This window comes from Acanthopagrus latus, chromosome 10 (genome assembly GCF_904848185.1).
Source record: "Acanthopagrus latus isolate v.2019 chromosome 10, fAcaLat1.1, whole genome shotgun sequence".
Classification (NCBI taxonomy): Eukaryota; Metazoa; Chordata; class Actinopteri; order Spariformes; family Sparidae; genus Acanthopagrus; species Acanthopagrus latus.
In genome coordinates this window covers 19,152,597-19,172,105 of record NC_051048.1, presented here as the reverse complement: position 1 = coordinate 19,172,105, position 19,509 = coordinate 19,152,597, and the positions used below count along the sequence as shown (strand labels likewise).

General features: G+C 40.0%; 1 protein-coding gene across 7 annotated transcripts in view; it reads left to right on the top strand.

The window, feature by feature from the left end:
- Nucleotides 1-19,509, top strand: part of LOC119027099 (phospholipid-transporting ATPase ABCA1-like) — a 169,539-nt gene that overhangs the window by 847 nt on the left and 149,183 nt on the right. For 4 of the 7 annotated variants that reach the window (XM_037111971.1, XM_037111975.1, XM_037111978.1 and 1 more), the window contains exons 2-3: nt 3,388-3,444; nt 4,881-4,920. The gene's annotated coding sequence lies outside the window, so the exon portion shown is untranslated. Of the gene's footprint in view, nt 1-3,387; nt 3,445-4,880; nt 4,921-11,064; nt 11,137-19,509 lie in introns of all 7 variants that reach the window. The other 3 variants (XM_037111972.1, XM_037111974.1, XM_037111973.1) reach the window with 3 other exon arrangements.

The following is a 19,509-nucleotide window of genomic DNA, read 5'->3' as shown; positions in this document are numbered from 1 at the left end:
CGGGGGTCATTTTTGTATTATTTTTCTGTGTATTAAAATTGTAATTATGTGACATTTGTTAGGGTCTCTAACTTTTAGGCATCTGCAGCACTGCTTTACTGTCCATCATGCTGTTTTTTCAGTAATTTTACATTTAGACATTTAGTAACCTTCAACTATATTGCAGCTTTTGCAATTTGGATATTGCATTTGACCATATTTCAATTCAGATTATATTATTATAGTTTTGCATCGCTATTAACTCTGGTAAGTTTTCTTACTTATTCAAAATATAATGTTTTCACTATTTCAAGTTCAATTATCCAGCAGGGAGGGAAGAATAAATTAGATCCTGCCTTGTTCTCATTAAATCTATGAATATTGCTGCTGAGTTTGGCTGAATGAAATTTAGGTTTCGGCAGCTGTTTATCAGCAATGTGGCGTCGAGTTTTTAAAAAACAACATGAGATAGCTGACAGGGGTCCAAAAGGACCAAATCATCTGTGGCCAAATTGCTGATGCATCTGTCAAAACAACTGTAAAAGGATTATTTATTTTTTTTGTTGTGCCACCAAAGGAGACAAAGAGAACGGGAGAAGGAAGGAAAATAGAGAGACCGCTGTGAAAAAACACGAAACGAGCAGCAAGATGACGCTCATGTGAAATTAGAGACAGTTATTTTAAAAAGATAAATGTTTTTGACTGGTAAATTTGGTCTCTCGTATGTCGGAAAATGTGCCCATCAAAATTTTTCAGATGTCCACGTTGACGTCTTTGACTGTTGAAATTGTTTTATCTGTGCAACATTTCAGAATCAAAAGTTAATCAGTTAACTGTCACAGAAAAAAAAAAAAAAATCTATTTTCACATGATGAGCCGGAATTAAGTGAATTTCGGTATTGATTTGGTGACATAAAAGTCTGTTTTCATGAAGAGTAATTTGGTTATTTTTCTTCTATCCTGTTTAATTTTGCTCTCCCATCACATGAATATCAGCCTTACAAATTCTCTTACACGGCCCCGTATGCATCACCCTGTATCTCAAACCCATTCCCTAGTTGCCCTTGTCACTTTTGGTCACTCATAAATACACTTCATCACGTCCCATCACGGCCTTGTTTTATGACAGGAGGGATAAGCAGTAAAACCCCTCGTACCCCTTTAATGCCTGACAGTATCACAACACTTACTCACCCGAGAGACGCGAGCAGGCCCCTCACGCCACGGGCAAGCAGGTTACGTGACATTCACAGAGGCCCTCTGTGAGTTAATTTGGAGGATAATTTTCAGTGCACAGGCCACGAGAGAAGGAGCATGCTAGTCGGGGAAAGCGGTAATGGCTGTCCAGGGAATTTCTGTGCGTTACTGCGGGTCACAGGATGGAGTTTGTTATATAGCACATAGTACATAACCAGACTGGCTGCTGCAGCATGATGTAGTTCACCTGTTATTTGGTTCTTGGTCTCAGCGGTCTGAAAGCTCTGAGGTCAATTTAGCCGCAGGCTTGTTTACAGTCGGTCTGGGCACGAGTTGAGATGTTGCAGCGTGTTCACCTTGAAAGACTGGACTGGATCACAGTGATTTTCCATAATGCAATGTGATTGGATAACACACTTTCTGAGTAGTGATCAAACACTACAGTAGTTGTATTTCCTTCTTTTTCTTTTTCTTTTTTTTTTTTTTGTTTGCCTTTTAGGACCTCTGGGATGAATATTACTTTCCTCTGTTTCTTAGATCTAATACACAATTCATGTTTTGCAATAACATAAATACAGTTAAAGCTAACATTGGAGTAGTGGCATGGTGATATTTGAAGGTCCAGTGTGAAGGATTTAACCAGCTGATTACCCCTCGTCTGGTTCTTCAATAGCGGCTGAAAACGTAGATGCAGCAGGTCCCCTCTGTCCTTGAATAAGGATATACTGTAATGGCCACCTGATTAATGGATTTAAAAATAATTGCCACCTATTTTGATAATCAGTCAGTTGTTTTAATTTATGGTTGTTAATTACATGACAGTCATTTTGATAATCAATTATTCAACATTCCACGGATATCTGGTTCTTCTCCTTGGCTTTAGACTGTTGGTTGAATGAAATAATAATTTAATAGGCATTTTCTGACGTTTTATAAATAAATCAATTCAATTTATAGATGTGAACTGTGGGGTTCCCATGAATCAAAAACGACCTATAGTCTTGACATTTACTTTTAATTTCAAGGAAATAATTGGCAGATTTATTGGAAATATAAAATAGTAAAATAAAACTCTGAAGCCCCACTGAGAAATGTGACGGTGTGATATTTCTGGCCCACAGTTTGTATTGCGCTCTCAAAGTGTATCAGTAAGCTTGTTGTAGCGGTGCACAAAGGTCATTTTAGAGGGTCAGTGATACAAATTTTGTTGTAGCAAGGTTGCGACAGCCGTAATGACACTGTAATTATGCTCTCGCACACCTCTCGATGAATGATAAAAAATGCAGCGATAGAGGTAAAATAGTTTTGTCCCGGAGCCAGATGGCGTGCCGCGATGATATCTGGCTCGCAGTCAAGGTGGATGGCAGACACGCCAGTATTCTGACAAGCCAATAGATTCCATACTCACTGTTGCCCCCGTCCATCCCACCTTCTATGGCCAATCAACAGAGATAATCTTTTGAATTAAGAGAAAAAATCCAGGGTGAACACTTTGATGAGATAAGTACCCTTTGTCAGAGGCAGGCAATGGTATTTTAATTAAATATATGAACACATGGTCCTGCCCCAGATGCTCAAGTCTAAACAAAGATAGCATCATCTAATCAAAGCCAGGCCCGGAGTGTTTCAAGGGCAGAATTATTTTCTATTAGGGACCCTCTCCTCGGGGATTGAGCCAATTTTCTTTATTATGATAGAATCAGCATATTGTAGATTGACTGTGGTGATAGTGTCATGGCAGGGTAGGTGCGCTGCTCCCAGATGCACCACCAGCATCTTAAAATCTTTCAAAATGTACAGGCTGTGTCTGTTTTCTTCACATGTCCAAAACGGCACGCGTCTTCCTCTGAGTGCTGAAGTGAAAGAAGTGTACTGTTTCCAGATGTCAGTTCTCAGGAACACAGTGTGTGGCTCTAATGAGCTCACTGATCCATTAATCTCTTGACCTTGCTTGATTATAATCAGTGTTCTTTCAAAAATATGCCATGGAGAGCCAAGATAAGGGCTTTCTCTTGTGTTTCAACCAGGCATGGAAGCATTCAGAACAATTAGAGCTCTACTGTACACGCAGCGCCCGCGAAGATAATAAAAATATATTCCTCTGGATTCTCTGTGGATACTGTTGATTGGACGCTGCTGCGATCCAGCAATTTAATGAGATCTCCTAAAGGGATACTCTTACTAATGTGTACACATCTGCTTTCATCACAGGGGCTGATATGGCTGGATGCTAATACCAACACCGGGTTGTATCATGGATGCTAACACGTAAGGGCACACAGTTAGATATAAACGATGCGGTCGTAATGTGCCATGTTTCCTAATTGGGTGGCTGAGCGGCCTGGTTGAGCCTGGATTTTTAGCGGGGAAGACGAGATGCCGTCTGGGAGCTCCAGGCTCAAGTTGCATAAAATCTTCTGCAACCGTCACCTGAATTTCCTGCTCTCAAACCAGCTGAGATTTGAATCTGTGTAGGATTATTAGTTTTTGTCATGAAATGTATCGCATCCTCAGAATTGCATTGAACTCAAATTGCATTTATTTCATTGGAACAAAAACAGGCTCAGTTTCCAGTGCCTCCGCAGGAGCAGTGTAAGTCTTCTGACTGGTTGCTGCGCGTTAAGAGATTGTGTATGAGAGTCTGAGGATTTGTGTAATGATTAAGTAGCTTGAGTTCAGGCTTTGAACTAAGCATTCAGATCGCTAATTGGCTTTGCTTGTACTTTCTTAATTGGCTTAAATTCAATCAATTGCTTTCTGAAAAAACATGCTGAGTCAAAGGTTGGATGTAGGTGTTATAGTGTGAGTTTATTTGAGTGTACAATGTTAAGGAGTTAAAGAAAGTGAGAGCACAGATGCAAGGAGGGTATGTTTTTTTTTTTTTTTTGTGATTTTGTCACAACTGGTGACCACTTGTCTGATAAAACATCGCAAAGAAGCGAAAGTGAAGAAAAAGGATGAACTGCATTAAACAGGTGAAATCATGAATATGAGTATGGAATGGAATCATGCTCTGTTTCTAGTTAACAAATGTTACTTTAGCAGAGGCCTGCCATCCTCTGTCGTCTCTAATGTGTTTGACAAATGTGTGCGCAGACGTGTCCACAGTATTTTTGTTTGTTTGTGAAAATGCGTAAACATGTATTAGTTTCTGATTTGGACTTAAAAGAGTTGTACTGGCATTTTCCAGCTAACATCACAATGATGTCAGGGTCAGTAATACATATTTAGCTCTGCCTTTGAAGCCATGCAGGTTCTAATGTAAGCAAACAGAGCTGAACTGATCCATGGCAGATTCAGATATAGATATTCCAGTGCAGTAAGAGATTGGGTTGTTAGATTTCAGCCCCCTTTTGTGTCACATTTACCAATATTTCCTGCTTCCTGTGTATATTCAGAACTGCTGCTTTATGCTTTTAGCTTGGCACTGACACAAGTGTTATAGCCTAAAAGATTTTAACAGCTGAATCCATCATAAGAATTTAATCTGAATTGGCTTTAGCTGGACTGTTGTGTTATCATTTCATGCACTATAAAGGGTCTTACAGTGGCTAAGTGATCGGGGATTGCTGTTTTTTTGGATACAACCAAGAGTTCAGTGGTTTGTCCTAAATTGTTGCACACTTGGATGATAGAGGAACAAAACTTGAGAGGGAAAGTTGTTTAATTTACTCTAACCCTTCCATGTGTTATATTTTTGGCAGGCCTGCACCACCCACCAGTCCACACGATGGCCATGTCCAGGTATGTATCAATCAGTTTAAAATCTCATATCCATTATATTACTGCTGCGGAACATTTCCCATGACGTAACCAACGGTGGCTTGAATAATTGAGCATGTTTGTCTTACCTGCAGGGCAGGCATTGATTTTCATTCATTCTTGTAGCCCGTGAGGTGTAAGTCACAGTGGTGAACGCTGTGCCTGCTGTTATTGTTTTTAAAATTGTGTTATTGTTGAGTTGTGAAGCAGCACTGCTCTTTCTCAGACCAGTCTGCACTGAACAGCTCAATGAAAACAAAATGTCCACTGTGATCAATCCAACTCAAGCACCAGGTCAAGTAAATTGATTTTTATTAAATTATTAGGAGCAATTATTGCCATCGATGCAGTTGATGCTTTTAAAAAAAGGTCAGAAATTATTTAGATTAATAATTAAAGGGTGAAATGGTTATTTAGTCTAGCATAAATAACAGTAACCAGATGAAACAGGACCAATTTTCTCACACAGCTCACAGGAACAAACAAATACTTTTGCTATTACTGCTCATCACAGATCTAAAGGATATATATCAAGCCGTGAGTCATATCCATCCATCCTCTTTGAAAATAGCCGCATTTATACACGCTCAGTGGCAGAACAGAATGGGAGTAAGTCCGATAAAGACATTTTTCACAAGACAAAGGGCAGCAAACAATCAGTTTATCTAAAATCTGCGGGACTTTGCTTTTGTATCAAAATGTCATGGGGCCAGGAGTCAATAACTCACATTTAATGACTGGGAGAGAAGTTGTGGTTTCCTTTAATGAAGCCAGAAAACAGTTTATCTGGCTAGACTGACCTTAGGCAATTACTTTAAGCGCATTCCTCAATCAATAAAACACTACTACTGTTTTTGTGTGTGTGTGTGTGCGTGTATGTGCACGGGTTAGATGTATAGCCATGTGTTTTCCAGCTTCTCTTGCTGGTGCAATTTAACAGATGTACTGTGTTAGATGTGGTGCTGTTGTGCAACACTTGACTGCCATGTTTTGCATCTAAATACTGTGGAATATCTCATTTGATAAGGTCGATCTGTAACTGTCAGAGCACACAGCCTGACTGCTTGGTGGGTAAGAAGAAGTTCAATAGGACTGACGGCGTTTAGACATCAGGCTCCTTTAGTTATTTGATATGTTTGTTTTCTGTAAGTGTTCTCTGTATCTGTCAGCAGCAGCTGTCAAAACTAAATGCCCACTAGCTGTTTTAAGAGAATACAGATAAAAGTGACCCCCCCACCCCCAACCCTGCAAATAAGCTTTGTTCTGCTTAGGGTTTGCAGTGACACTGGGGTACAATAAGAAATTACACTGCAGATGAATATCTGCACAATGGACCCTTTTTTCTTCTGTATGTCTGGATGACCTTGTAAGATCAAAATTCCAGATAGAGTATAGAGAGGATGCTTCAAATTAAAGCTTTGCACAGGAAATTGAACTGTCAGACAGATGGAGAGGGAGGAAAAGCCAGTTTGTAATACAGCTGATTTTTATGCAGAGGGTCTGCTTGCGCAAATGTCAGACTTAATGGCAGTTATTCTGCATGAAATACTGTACTTGAAAGGAGGGCTGTACATTTCTGTACCTGCCGTGCTGTTATCAAGGTGGGAGGCACAGTCGGGTGCTGTTTATATATAAGATATTTACATAATAGAGATAAGTCAAGAGTACACCGAGCTGAATGCTGATTTGAATAATAAATTATTGGGAGTACGTTGTGGAAATGCAGTGCACAGCAGAAGAGGTAGCGGGACCAGGAGGATTTCTGCAATTCTTGTTGGTATTTATTTAACACGGTCAACTGAAATGTTCTCTAATGTAATACACTGTCATGTTCTAGGGTGTGAATGTGTAAATCCAATGATGCACACATTGCTTCAAGACCTAAAACTCGTTCATCTGACATTTAACTTGTTTCACTCTTACAAAATGCATGCAACTGCAACCGCAAGCATAATCGAACGCTTTAAATCTATTTTCTTCTGTTTTCGTAATTTGTACGTCACTACTCATGTTAGGACACGTGACATTTTGGTCTTGTTCTGTAATTTTTAGAACTGCTCACAATCAGTCACATGCTGCAAACACTTAAGTAAGTCAAACAATATTTAATGATTTAATGAATTAAATCAGCTTCTGGACAAATTGAAACAACCTAGTAACCCCAGGGTTTAATTTAATTAGTTTTTTTTGTAATTTTACATTTCATTTGATCTTTTTATCTTAAATTTGATTTAGGCCTAATCAAATTTTAATGTACGAGGTAGTTTAATCTGCTTGAATTAATTTAATTGATTTTGACATCTTGATCGAGTACATTTTTTAAATTAAATTTGATTTAATTGATTTAGCCTGTGTTGATTTGTCGTATTTAAATGTTTACATGAATTTCAATGTAACTTTTTTACTTTTTAATCTATAAAAAGATAATATAATTTATATGATTTTAATGTTTATCCTTAATCCAAAGTTTGATATCAGTCCAATCACTTTTATCCATTCTGATCCAGTGTAGTTCCTTTTTACACTCTATGTATTGATGGTTATTTTATGACTGACAGACTTGTCATTAATCACTGTAGACACAGTGAGCAAACTTATTTAGAAACGTTGATGCCATCCAAATAGCAGCAGGATAAAGTCGGCCTCTCTTACATCACTACTGGTCGGTATCTTGGTTAATACAGCAGCTATTCAGAGGAAAACCTTCGCCCTGAACTTTAACCAGCATTAAGGAGAACTCCTAATAGTACTTTGTGAAAATGGCCCCTGGTTGTAATCTAAAGTGTTCATTGCAACTGTAGTTTTTTTGCCGGTAGAAGGTAATGTAATTCTGTCCACTCTGGGTTTGAATGGATTTTGCAGTGTATGATAAGGGCTGGCTAGTTGCTGCTTAAAGTGATAGAATTGATCACATAAAATTTGCCTTCAGTGCAATAATGCGACGATCCCTAAGCTTGTAGGAACTCTGGATTTTGATGCTTAAGGAATATTTCTGCCACTTGCTGCACTGTGTTCCAGTATGTTTTTTAAGCAGGGACAAAATCTGAGGTGTTTTTTAAAAAAAAAAAGTTCAGTCTCCCTGCGCATCCATTCCAACTATCGAACGGAACAGGCGTACCCTATTTCGTCAGCTCCCTGGTTCACACTCGCAGCTCTCCTGCTTTCATGGTTTGTCGGCTTGTCAGGTCACACCTATCCTCCTCAACAGTGCCTAAAAAGTATGTTCAGAAACTGAGCAAACACGCTGGCGCTGACACTTTTTTCACGCCTTGTTTGTATTTTCACGCGTTGAAATCAGAGGCTCAAGTCACTTGTCAAGTTTGGGAAATGACTGATTCAAATAAACAGCAGGCTGCCAAAAAAATCACGCACCCCCCTAAAATATTGCTGAGGTATGTTGATAGTGCCGGCTGCTTACCAGACATGATGTCTTTATCGCAATGCAGATTGAGGCTTCCGTTTTCTTTTCATTTCTCCCTTTGATGCTCCCTTAATATTTTGATGCGGGCAGGTGAACCTTTGGGATTCCAGCCTGTCCTGTGTTGTCAACGGTGTTCTTTATTTTTCTGAGTAGATACCGTGCTCCCTCGATATGTTGTCAAAAGTGTATGAAAGATATCAAACGCAGCAGACTCCAGGTTCTGCCCTGTCTGTTGTCTGTTACATTTCTCATTGACAAACATCGTCTTTGTGTATCCCATCTTCTCCACTTTAAAGCATGACCTTTCCTCTCAGGCCACCCGCCAGCTGACTCTGTCATCAAAACATACAGCAGTGTTGTAAATCCATCAGCGGTACAGATAGTGCTCCTTCAGCACATGATCCATGGTCTCCATTTCCCATGTTACCGCGACATCCGTGCACCTGCTGCAACCTTACATTGTCTCCTGAGATATGAGTTTCAGTCAAAATCCCCCTTCTTCCATCTAACCCAAAGTAATGACCCCAGAGCTTACCAAGACCTATTTCAATTGAGAAGTACAGCCATTCATTTATATCTGATATCATGGACAGTTGTGGTATTCTCTTTCCCCGGAGAGGCTAACCAAGACAAGTCTCTCGAGCCTTTGATGCTGCACCATTTCCAGTAGATCATACACGAGTGAACCAAATGGCCTTGTCTTGGGAGCAATTTAAAGCAACAAATGACCTCCTGGATAAAAAGTCTACCTCAGCCTTCGCAGGTATTACCATATCGTAGAGGAAGATACAGCCGAGTGTCTGGCACGTCATTTTACAAAAAGTGTCTGATAGATAGGTAGTTTAAGTTTGAGGAAACACTAATACATCCTCAGGCCTAAATGACTGAATAGTTTGATCAAAATGACTCCTGATATGACATACATCAGTGTTCCAGCGTACAAGTGACAGGCCTACACAATCTTTTAGTATATGATCACATTTTTCATAAGTTTAGGCACTAAAACTACTTGGTTAGGTTCAGGAAAAAATATTGTGGTTTTGGTTCAAATAAGAACATAACTTGTGTAATTCTACTCATGTACATACATTACGCATGTAGCTTATGTTATGTGATGTATGTAACATAAATTAGCTAGGTTGCTAAGTTGAAATAACTCTATGTTGACTTTTGGTTTCTTGATATTATGTCACACGACTTCCTCCTTTGCTACTGTACCACAATAATTACTATGGCAACTGAACAATATATGCAAATATAGGTTGCAATAAGCTGCTTTCACAATCAATTTATAGACGGTTAACTGATGAATACCCATAAAAGTAATACATTAATTGCCACTGACTGCTTTTTTTATAAGTTTTTATTACAATATACAGGAGGGTTAAACTTTATATTAATTGAATGTTAAACTGTGAGAGTGCATATTTGTCTTTAATGACACAGTTTAAAAACTTTCATAGTCAAAATGGATGGAGGAATGGCAGCTTTGTACCGTTGAGGAAGAACGTGGAGTTCTTTATCCTTTCAGGCAGGTCATGTCCTCCATCCTATTGGGAACAAATTTAATATAAAACCTTCATAAATGTCCTATACATTTCATGCAGTAGCAGTTCTGGCAGTGTCCTTTATGTGACTGAAATTAGTATCTAACTAAATCTGCAATAAGCTCCTGTATTAGGAGAAAGCTCCCATAGGACAAATGATGTGCCTGCATTAAATTAAGTGAGCCTTCTGATGCCATCACATCACCCAGAGCATCTGTGTCTGTGTTTCCATAATTATGCATGTCCCACTAAGAGAGCTTTAAAGGCAATCTATGCCATAGCTTATTTAGTATTCCTGCACAAATACTGTCAATTAGGTCCGGTTCCCAACGGGCCACCGGGATGGTAAGTGGATTGATTAAATTGTACATTTGAATGCACTTTCTGATTGTTTGTTTTATGTACTAGCAATGAAATTATAGGCTAATTTCATCCTCTGACACCTCTGCTGGCAGGTGGATGCTTTCAAGGGATTGGAAAGTATCGATGTTTATTTAGATATTGTCTTCTATAGTATCAGCACCTTGACGTTTAGCATACTGGCTGATGTGACTCCAACAGCACTGCAATCATTTTTTTCTTTTTGTAATTCTTCTGTTTTTATGTGTGGCAGTTGAGATTATTGTCCAGTCAGACAGCTCCACAGTTGTTACCAGGCAATGATACAACAGACAGATGATTCGTTATGGTATTGATGCCAGAATGGGTGTTTTTGTCTTTACTTGAAACACAATAATTGAGTCTTTTGTGGCAGCTGACATTCTCTAGTTTTCAAGTTTTTCTTGTGGAACTTTTTAACTGAAGGTGTCCGTTGTCCAGTATCACAAAATGAGTATTTCATTGCTGTGGTGTTCTGGGTAATTTGTCTGTGAGTTCAGGGTGGCACCGTGCACACATTAAAAGGCAAGCATCCAGCTATAATAAGTACAACTTCATTGGATTCTAATTTGTCATTCCTCCGCCAAATGCGGCCATTAGAGCAAATGGATAGCTATTTAATTGTCCTGCTGTGGCTATACTTCAGTGCTTTCAATGACAGTTGTGTCTATAGCCTTGCTGAATTACCTCCTCTGCTTTTTTTTATTTGAGATTCACATGAAATAGTTTATTTTTTCCTTGGCTCGTACCTCTCCCCATCCTCCTGTTCTTCTCTCTCAGGTATGAATCGTAGGCGAGGATTAATAGTCTTCTTCAGGGACACTTCTCTTTGGCCAGCTCAAAGGATTTAAGGTGAGCTGAGCCATGTTCGTATACCGAGTGTGTATTAATAGTCATCAACAAAGAGAATGGAGACAGTTGGTCTAATCTTCTAGGCAGCACTTCATATAGTTTATAGCTGTGTTCTTCGGTGTCAGACACTCTTTAAACATTTTATATTTATCTAGTCATACAGTTAGTTCTTCATTTGTATGCAATATCATGTCTCCATGGTGGTCTGCTAGGAACAATGAATGCAATCATGAGCCAGCATGATATTAATTATTAAAACTCCATATTCTTTATTAGCTTAATAATTCCGGTTCAGACTTCTGGCACTCTCAACGCATGACGCCAATGAACAGTTCATCAAACTGACCGATCCGGAAAAGGAAACGGCGTTTAGCAGCGTGATTAATGGGGTCAATATGCTGCTAACGGGGGACACTAAAACATGTCATTTTAATCATGGGAATGCTTGTGGGGGAGATGGGAGCAAATTATTTCATTACCATTTTCGAGCGTCTTGCTGCAATGAAAGAAAATCTTTGAGCCCTGCAGCTCTCCCTATGCAGGGGTGCTGGGGACAGTGACGGCTCAGAAGGACTAGAGTCTGTCATTTCACATGGCTGTTCCCTTAGAGAGTAAAGACAAAATGGCAGCAAGTATACAGTGTTTTTACTCTGGAAACAGCATGTCATCAGTGTCAGAGCTCGAGAACTTTGCATTTTTTATGGTCTGTCATGTTTTGTGACCGAGTCTGGGGACGCTGCTTCAGTTGTGTTGACTCGAGTTCCTGCACAGGGCAGTGATTGGGCGAGTCTACGGCTAATATAACCGGATTGGAAAAATGTTTTTGTTCACAGGCCGCCTGGCAGAAATGGTGGCTAGTCCAAGCACCAGCGTATTTGTCACAAGTAATTAATTTTTCACCCATAAAAACGCCCACTGGGATGATGGAAAAGGTGGGTTCATTAACCTCCCTCACCCAAGCTTCGTGTGGCATGTTACAATGTGTTGGTGGATGGTCCTTTCAATCGCCTGTGGCGGAAAATGTGCAGGAAAGAAACACTTTTCTTCCAAGATGGCTGTTTTGCTCAGGGAATAAAAAAGGATTTGCTTGGCGGCTCAGTCTCAAATTTCTCAGACATGTTGACGACACTTTCACATTGGCTGCTTCTTCTCTTGCCCAAGACACATCAGAGGACATCTTGGAACCCTCCTCCCAACACCCCTCTCTTTTTTCCCCTCGTCTCATCCTCCCAGTTTCCCCCAATTCCCTCCCCCCTGTCTGACTCACTGCCACCACTCTGCCTTCCCTTCCCCAGGAGCTTAGGGTTTGGACTTTGAGTTGCCTTTTTCACAGTTTATTTCAAATTGACATTTTATGGAGTTTAATCTCCAGAGGGGAACAATGGGTACATTCCATCACACAGAGTGATATGAAAAGCCCCAGACCTTGTGAATGGGAAGTGAGAGAGGGAATAAAATAAATAAATTAGTATCTCAGAGTGACCCAGAATACAGATGACAGGAACCACAGTGGCGGGCAACTTTGCATTTCAGCACGTTCTCCTTTTTCTCTCAGTCTCTCATCTCTGCCTCCGTCCTCTTTATTGTCAGTCAAGGCACTTGCAGCCTGCTTACTCGAACGTGCTTAAATATTCAGAGATATGATCCACAGACTGAATGAGGCTTGTTAAAAGGAGAGGGAGGAGCATCTGTATTTGTATGCTGCCCTCCCATAGTGCAGGCATGTAGATGATTTGCCTGAGGAGCATCAGACAGCTTGACTTGCTCCACAGAGAAGGAAATGAACTTGTTTATACACCAGGAGCTAATAGGTTGACGGGTTGCAACACGTCTGGCTGCTTGTCGGCCCTCCAAGAGGTTCTGAGCGTAAGCTTGTCTTGTCAGTCTGCAAGGCAAGTGGTGAAGGAAAAAGTCATGTATATTTGTATTCCATGTAGGATTTAGTGCTCCCCTCAAAAAATGGCATTCTTAGCAGTATACAGGAGTTTTCTAGTCCATCCTGCACTTGCAGGCATGCACTAAGTTTGCGTCCAATGAAAGGCTTTCTGAACTTTCAGGACGCCATGGTGAACCTGTAAAGATGACAATGCCAGAGCAGAGTGTTTTTTCTGGGGGCAGACCTCATGGATTATATGCAGACCCATATTATGTAATGTATTTCACTGATTTGGGAAGAACTGGATCTCTTTTTTTTGAGGGAAATAACTAGCAGTTACCCAGTGATCATGGCCTGACCAAGAATTCATTATTGAGTTGATTTATGGAGTTTCTTGATACACAGATAGCTTTAATTGATAGTTAAAGTTGATAGCTTTAGCTTTAGCTTTTGTTGTTACATACCTGCTGTTTGCTAGTTAAGGGTCCTACTTATTCACTTGCTTTTTTGCTTAGTGCCAGAAGCTGAACTTGGCAACCTGTTCGAAGGTATCTCACACGCCTCTATCTAAAAGCAGCGGACTGTTTCTCCCCATTACCAAACATCGGCAGTGATAAAGCTTCACAATATGAGGCCCCCGTTTTTTGCTGTTGAAAGTCTTTTTACAATGAAAGAGTGAAATCAGGAAAAGTTGGATTTTTACCAGCAGTAACTTAAGACAAGTTTAAGTTTTAGTCAAATTAAGTAAAATAAAGCACATATAGGGACACAGGAGCGAAAGTACTCCACATACAAGTGCAAATCATTTTAAAACAATAAAACTATCATCATGGCTGCTATGAAGGCACTGACCAGCCTCAAGACAGCCCACTTTGAGAAAAAATGGCATTCAGTTGTGTTTTATGAGAAAGCTAAGAGAGCGTGTCAGTAATTTCCTTTATTATAAAATAGCCTATTGCAGCCACAGAGGCAGGTGGACACAAACAGTATTGCCATGCTAAGTACTGTCACGTTGTGGGGGCAGACCACATATTCAGTGATATTGGCTATTGTAAAAAGCAATTTATATCTGTCCCTAGATGCCTGTTTTTACAGGAAACATGTAAATATGCAGAAGCAAATAGCACTCTGCTAGCCATTTTGTCTGAACTTAAATAATGATTGGAGGACATAATTGCTAACCATTCATATAGAAGAGCGCTGGGGAGTCAATAAATTGCAGATGCTCCCAGACCACAGATGAGCTCAGCCACGTTTGACGCCTCTCTGCCGAGAAACTTGTTGTGCATAGATTTGTAAGGCCTCTTTTAGCAATTCACCATGAAGATGAAATGCATATTTCACCCATTATGTGTAAGCCCAAGGCAGTGTCAGAGATTATTGGGTGTAATGTCTTTTGTTTTCCTCTGTGGGACAGAGTAACCAACCGACCAGGCAGCTAGTGTCGTCTGTAACTAATGAACTGCAATAGTTTGTGGAGTTGATTGCGCCACTTGGATTTATAATGTGTTCATTCCTTTATAATTTGTTTGATGCTCTTTACATTGACGATCTTAATATTTTGTTATTGAATTGCCACATGATTAATGTTTGATAAATGATCACTACTTGTGTTTGAGATGGAGAAAATGAGAAATTACTGAAACCCAGTGGTGGAAGAAATATTTATGGCTTCAACTTAAGTACAATTAGCAATATTACAACCTAAACCTCCTATGTGAAATTCTTATATACGAAATCAAACTTAAATAAAACTATAGAAGTAATACAGAAAAATGTACATTAAGTATGAAAAGGTCTTATTATGCAGAAATGACCCCCTGTGAGTGATGTTTGATATTATTTCATATTATCTTAATGTCTGAGCAGCTTTTAAGGTTCACCAACATGTAGCAAATTTTGACCACTTCAATTGAATATGTAAAAATCCAGCCTAATGTATGTTGTGAAGTAAAATATCCAATAACTCTTGCATTAATGTAAAGTAGCAACAAATGTGAATTTAAGCCATCAAAATCTGTAAATGAGTAAAAACAAGGTAAAGCGTACCTACTGTAGCATTGATAAATGTTAGAGTTAAAGGTGCAGGGGGTTTTTTTTTTTAGCACAGGTATTGAATTGTTGGCTAATTTAAAGAAGCATCTGGCGGAATGGCAAAGCCAACTGTTTAAGAGTTGGAATACATGTTCACAGTTCTGTTCCTCCCACAGATGCAGAATTCAGCCTCAGTCAGATAATCAATTATCCACCATATCCGTGTTCCTCTTGATCGCCCACAGAGCTACCTGGGGCTATAATTGTCATTTTATTTTGAATTGTAGCATGCCCATAAATTATTCTCTATGGTTTGACCTTCGTCAAGTCTGACAGCAACACAGTCCCTGTGTTGGTCTTGTGTTAATGTTTGAATGACACACAGATGGAGGTTAACGCTTGTGTGAACTTAAGGCAATGCATCCTCACAAACTTGAGCACGAGAATGTTAATAGACATTTAATTCTTAACTGAATGCACTCGGGAGCTGGATTGGATGTGTGTAATTAAGCCGGCATGGGCCATAGCCATTGAAATAGATTGCTTGGCAACCTCTGGAGCTGCAGGTCTTGCAGTAATGTAACTGGTGGCTTTAAAGCTTAATTCGTTCTTGATTTGTTTCATCTGTTGAAATGACAGAGACGGCGAGAGACGTAACACAGACTTCTGGCGCTGTAGTGAGTATATCTAGTTTAAACCCACTATCCCACTTTAGTCCACTTTATTTGGATTCATTGGTTGAACTTTACTTTTAAATCGATGCTTTATGAATTCCCTATGACAGTGTTGCTAGGAAGCATCTCTTCATATATCTTTATATAGATGGGTATTAACACAGTAAAACCACAGTCAATTAACACGTCTTCTGCAGAAGCCATATAACAATGCTGCACCTGATGGCACAGCGACTGAGGCAGATGGGTTGATCTTGGCTCTTGGACTCGGAAGACTTATATGAAGGTGGTGTATTAAGTCTCAGCCCGCTCCCTGCGGCTTAGGCTTGGCTCTGCTAACGGTCATTCATCTTCACAGTCATCACTCACATCATTCACAGTCATCCCACCACCCCCCGGACCCCAAGGGTGTTGAGGGAGACTCGCAGAGAGAGTTTCCTGGAGGCTCCATGAGTGGCGCCATTATCAGAGCACAGTAATGGATTACCTCGATGGTCAGCCTGTCACGGTCAATGTTTGCCCTGACATTTCATGTAAAGTTCTCTTCCCCTGGTGAAATATCATACTGCGGCAGCCAGGCAGTGGTTGTTTTGCCAAATTGGTTGTCACTGTGTTGGCGGTATAATGCCCTCCTCACCCCTCCTTACTCTTTCTGCCTGTCAGTCCTTGTATCTTGCCAGCTTGGCTAAAAAGGACCTTGATTTCTTTTCTTTTTTTCTTCTTATTTTTTTCCTTTTGGTGATGCTAAAAGGATAATAGTGTAGGCAAACAGAAAAGGGGTAATTGGAAAACACATTTGGCTAAATACTCAAGAGACTGATAATTGGTGTAAAGATGGAAAAAATGTTTCAGTACATGTTAAATAGCCCTTTTTCCCCTTTTAATGAAAAGCCCCGAACACCCACACAGGTGTTTTCAGTTACTCTGGCTGATTAGCCTTTGTTGTGCTGGGAATTATTTGAGGCCACCAAACTCAATATACCAATAGAAACAATTCAGATTGTACCATCTTTGCAGTCTCGACAGAAAATGAAGGAGGTTGTTCAAGCCTGGTCTCGGCATGCTTGCAGTCCTGAATAAATAAATGAAAACACCTGCATGAATCTGGGCGTATGTAAAACAATCATACATTTTTTATTAAAGTCACTTTACATCCACACATTACAGTCATCACCCTCTGAACTGAACGGTGTATTCACCTTTTTCGAAATTCTTCTTGTAGACAGCATCATCTCCTAGAAAGCTATTGTGCTGCTAGTGGTACAGAAAATCACCACAGGCAAAATGAGTTTGACATTGGTCCATGGTACAGGCAATGGAGGGTGACATATCCAATATCAAGAGAGTGGCAGGGCTAAATATTTTTGTCAGGCCGGCGGCTTTACTGTGAAGAGATGTGGATGAAGGGTTCATTTGGGTCTGGATTTGAGCACAGCCTTCTGGAACCTGAGACTCCAGGTGAATGCTTCTCTTTGGTCTACCGATGTTGTATCACCTGGCACAGGAGGGCAAACATGCAAGGTTTTAAGCTTCACACTAAGCAGCTGAAGAGGCAACAGCAAAGTCAACTGTCAGTTCCTTTACGTCAGTCAATTTTAGATGTCTTTTGAAATTTTAGATCATACCATTGCTCTAAGTGGTGGCTAAAATTGAAAAACAAGTATGTTTACATTTAATATTTCTCATTAAAAGGCTTTGTTTGCATCCTTGAGATCTTATGAACAAGTTGAAAGCATTTCTGTCCTCGTATTTACATGTACAAAGCTAATATTTTGAATAATATGATAATGATTTGGATAAAGTTGGCATTCTAAAGGCATGTGCATCTATGTGTGCATGTATTACACTAATAAAGCACAACAAGGGGCCTCTTTTAAAAGCATTGTTACCTAACACTGCTAGTAACTCCGTGTAGCGTGCACATGGCTCATACCAAGTTCTAAAGCCAGACTAACACTCAACCAAGTCTATTGCAAATAGCGATATTAGGGAGTTTTTCTTTCCATGATCCCCAAATGTGGTGATCACAGACATATATGTAGTGGACATTGGATTCTATTGGTCTATTGGTTTCTATTCTAAATTACCCGACATCTTTTTCTGCATTATATATTAGTTTTCAATTTAGCACATATTGGAAAACAATGTACCAATGAAACCCTTGACATATTCCAGGCTTCATAAATAAAGCGTAGTCCACATCCTGTTGGAGGTGGGACAGGATCGTTACTCATAGTTGGAAACCCCCAAGGCTATTTTACCACTCAGGGTCTTAAAGATATAGAGGCTTGCATCCTTGGTATCCAAAGATTTTCAGCACTGTACTGTCGCTTTATGGACATAACATGTATGACATCTTGGGCAATATTTCTTTCTTTTAATAGCTTCTTTATTGTAAGGTACGTAGGTGCAGCTCAGCCTGTGTTTGTATACAGCTGCGCTTCGTTGTCAGCGTGTGGTCACGACTGCTGTTTTTGTTCAAGCTTTGCTGGTTACAAGGTTTTAGCCAGCAGTCACTGCCTGCTCTTTACGCCAAGCCGTGAGTCAACTTCCTGCTGGGATAACAGCCCGAGGAGCGTGTCACAATGGAGGAAATAACCTGAGCAAATCGATGGACTGTTTTTTGAAATGCCAATCAGGCTTTGAACAGAGTGCAATTTGGATCCGCCTGAGCCGTCTGCACTGGAAGGTGTGGATCCAAGGTCAAACCTTTTAGAAATCCATTGTCACCCAGAGCCATACAGTTTGGAAGAGTAGATAAACATATGTCAGGAGAAAAACCGAAGAGTACCTAATGGAAGATAAAAATATATTGTTTTGACCTTTTGCCTCACACTTTTATGGCAGTTTACCAACCGCCCAAAGATTTTTTTTTTATAGCTTTACATGAGGCTATAAAATCGCCTACATGAATAGTGTTATAATGTTGTGTGTCACCAAAGTGAATCAGTGAATTGGGGAAATCCACACTTTTTTAGATGTCATAATGCTTTGTCTCTTTTGCTGGTGCAGTATAGAGCTGTGGCGCATTGCATGTGTACCATATATTTACATGACAGTGAATGACTTATTTGGTGCTTTTGGAGTCATGTGTACTGTTATGTGAAGAGTAAGGTAAAGGCCATGCATGCAGATACTGCTCCATCCAGTGTGTTCCTGTGTTGTTCTTTATTAAGAGCCCGATGGTGCTCCTACAACCCTCCTCCAGCTGGTTTATCCACCTTTTATCGACTCTCTTCGCTCATGCAGTGGGGTGAATCCGAGCTACCTCTTGTTGTCAAATACAGCATGAAGAGATACCAGCCAATTTCCTGTATTTCCACCATGAGCTTAAGTCTGCAACACCATGCTGGGATTGGTTAATAACATCTGCGTTTGTGTTACCTCGGCCCTGTTGTGTAAAGAATAGGTCAGGGAACACAGTGATTGTGTTGTATTTTGTGATGAATTAACAGTCTATTTGCAGTCCAGCTCTCTCTCACTGCATCTCCAGTCTTTCATTTACACCCTGTACCTGAACAGATCTTGGTTCACATGTCTGAATAAGATGGCAGTTTTTGGCAATCAAATATGAGACTGAGATAACAACATGTTCAGGATAGGTTACAGCTCTTTTTTTTTCAGCACTGCAGCTACAAAGTGAAGCACACTGACGATTCTGGCCACGAAAGCATAAACTCAAACATTTATTTCTCGTCTTAAAATGTTAATTTCCCACCCTGTAGCCAAGGCAATAAATATCAAGTGTTAGACATCACATAATTTCTATTCTACTCACATGCTACACCT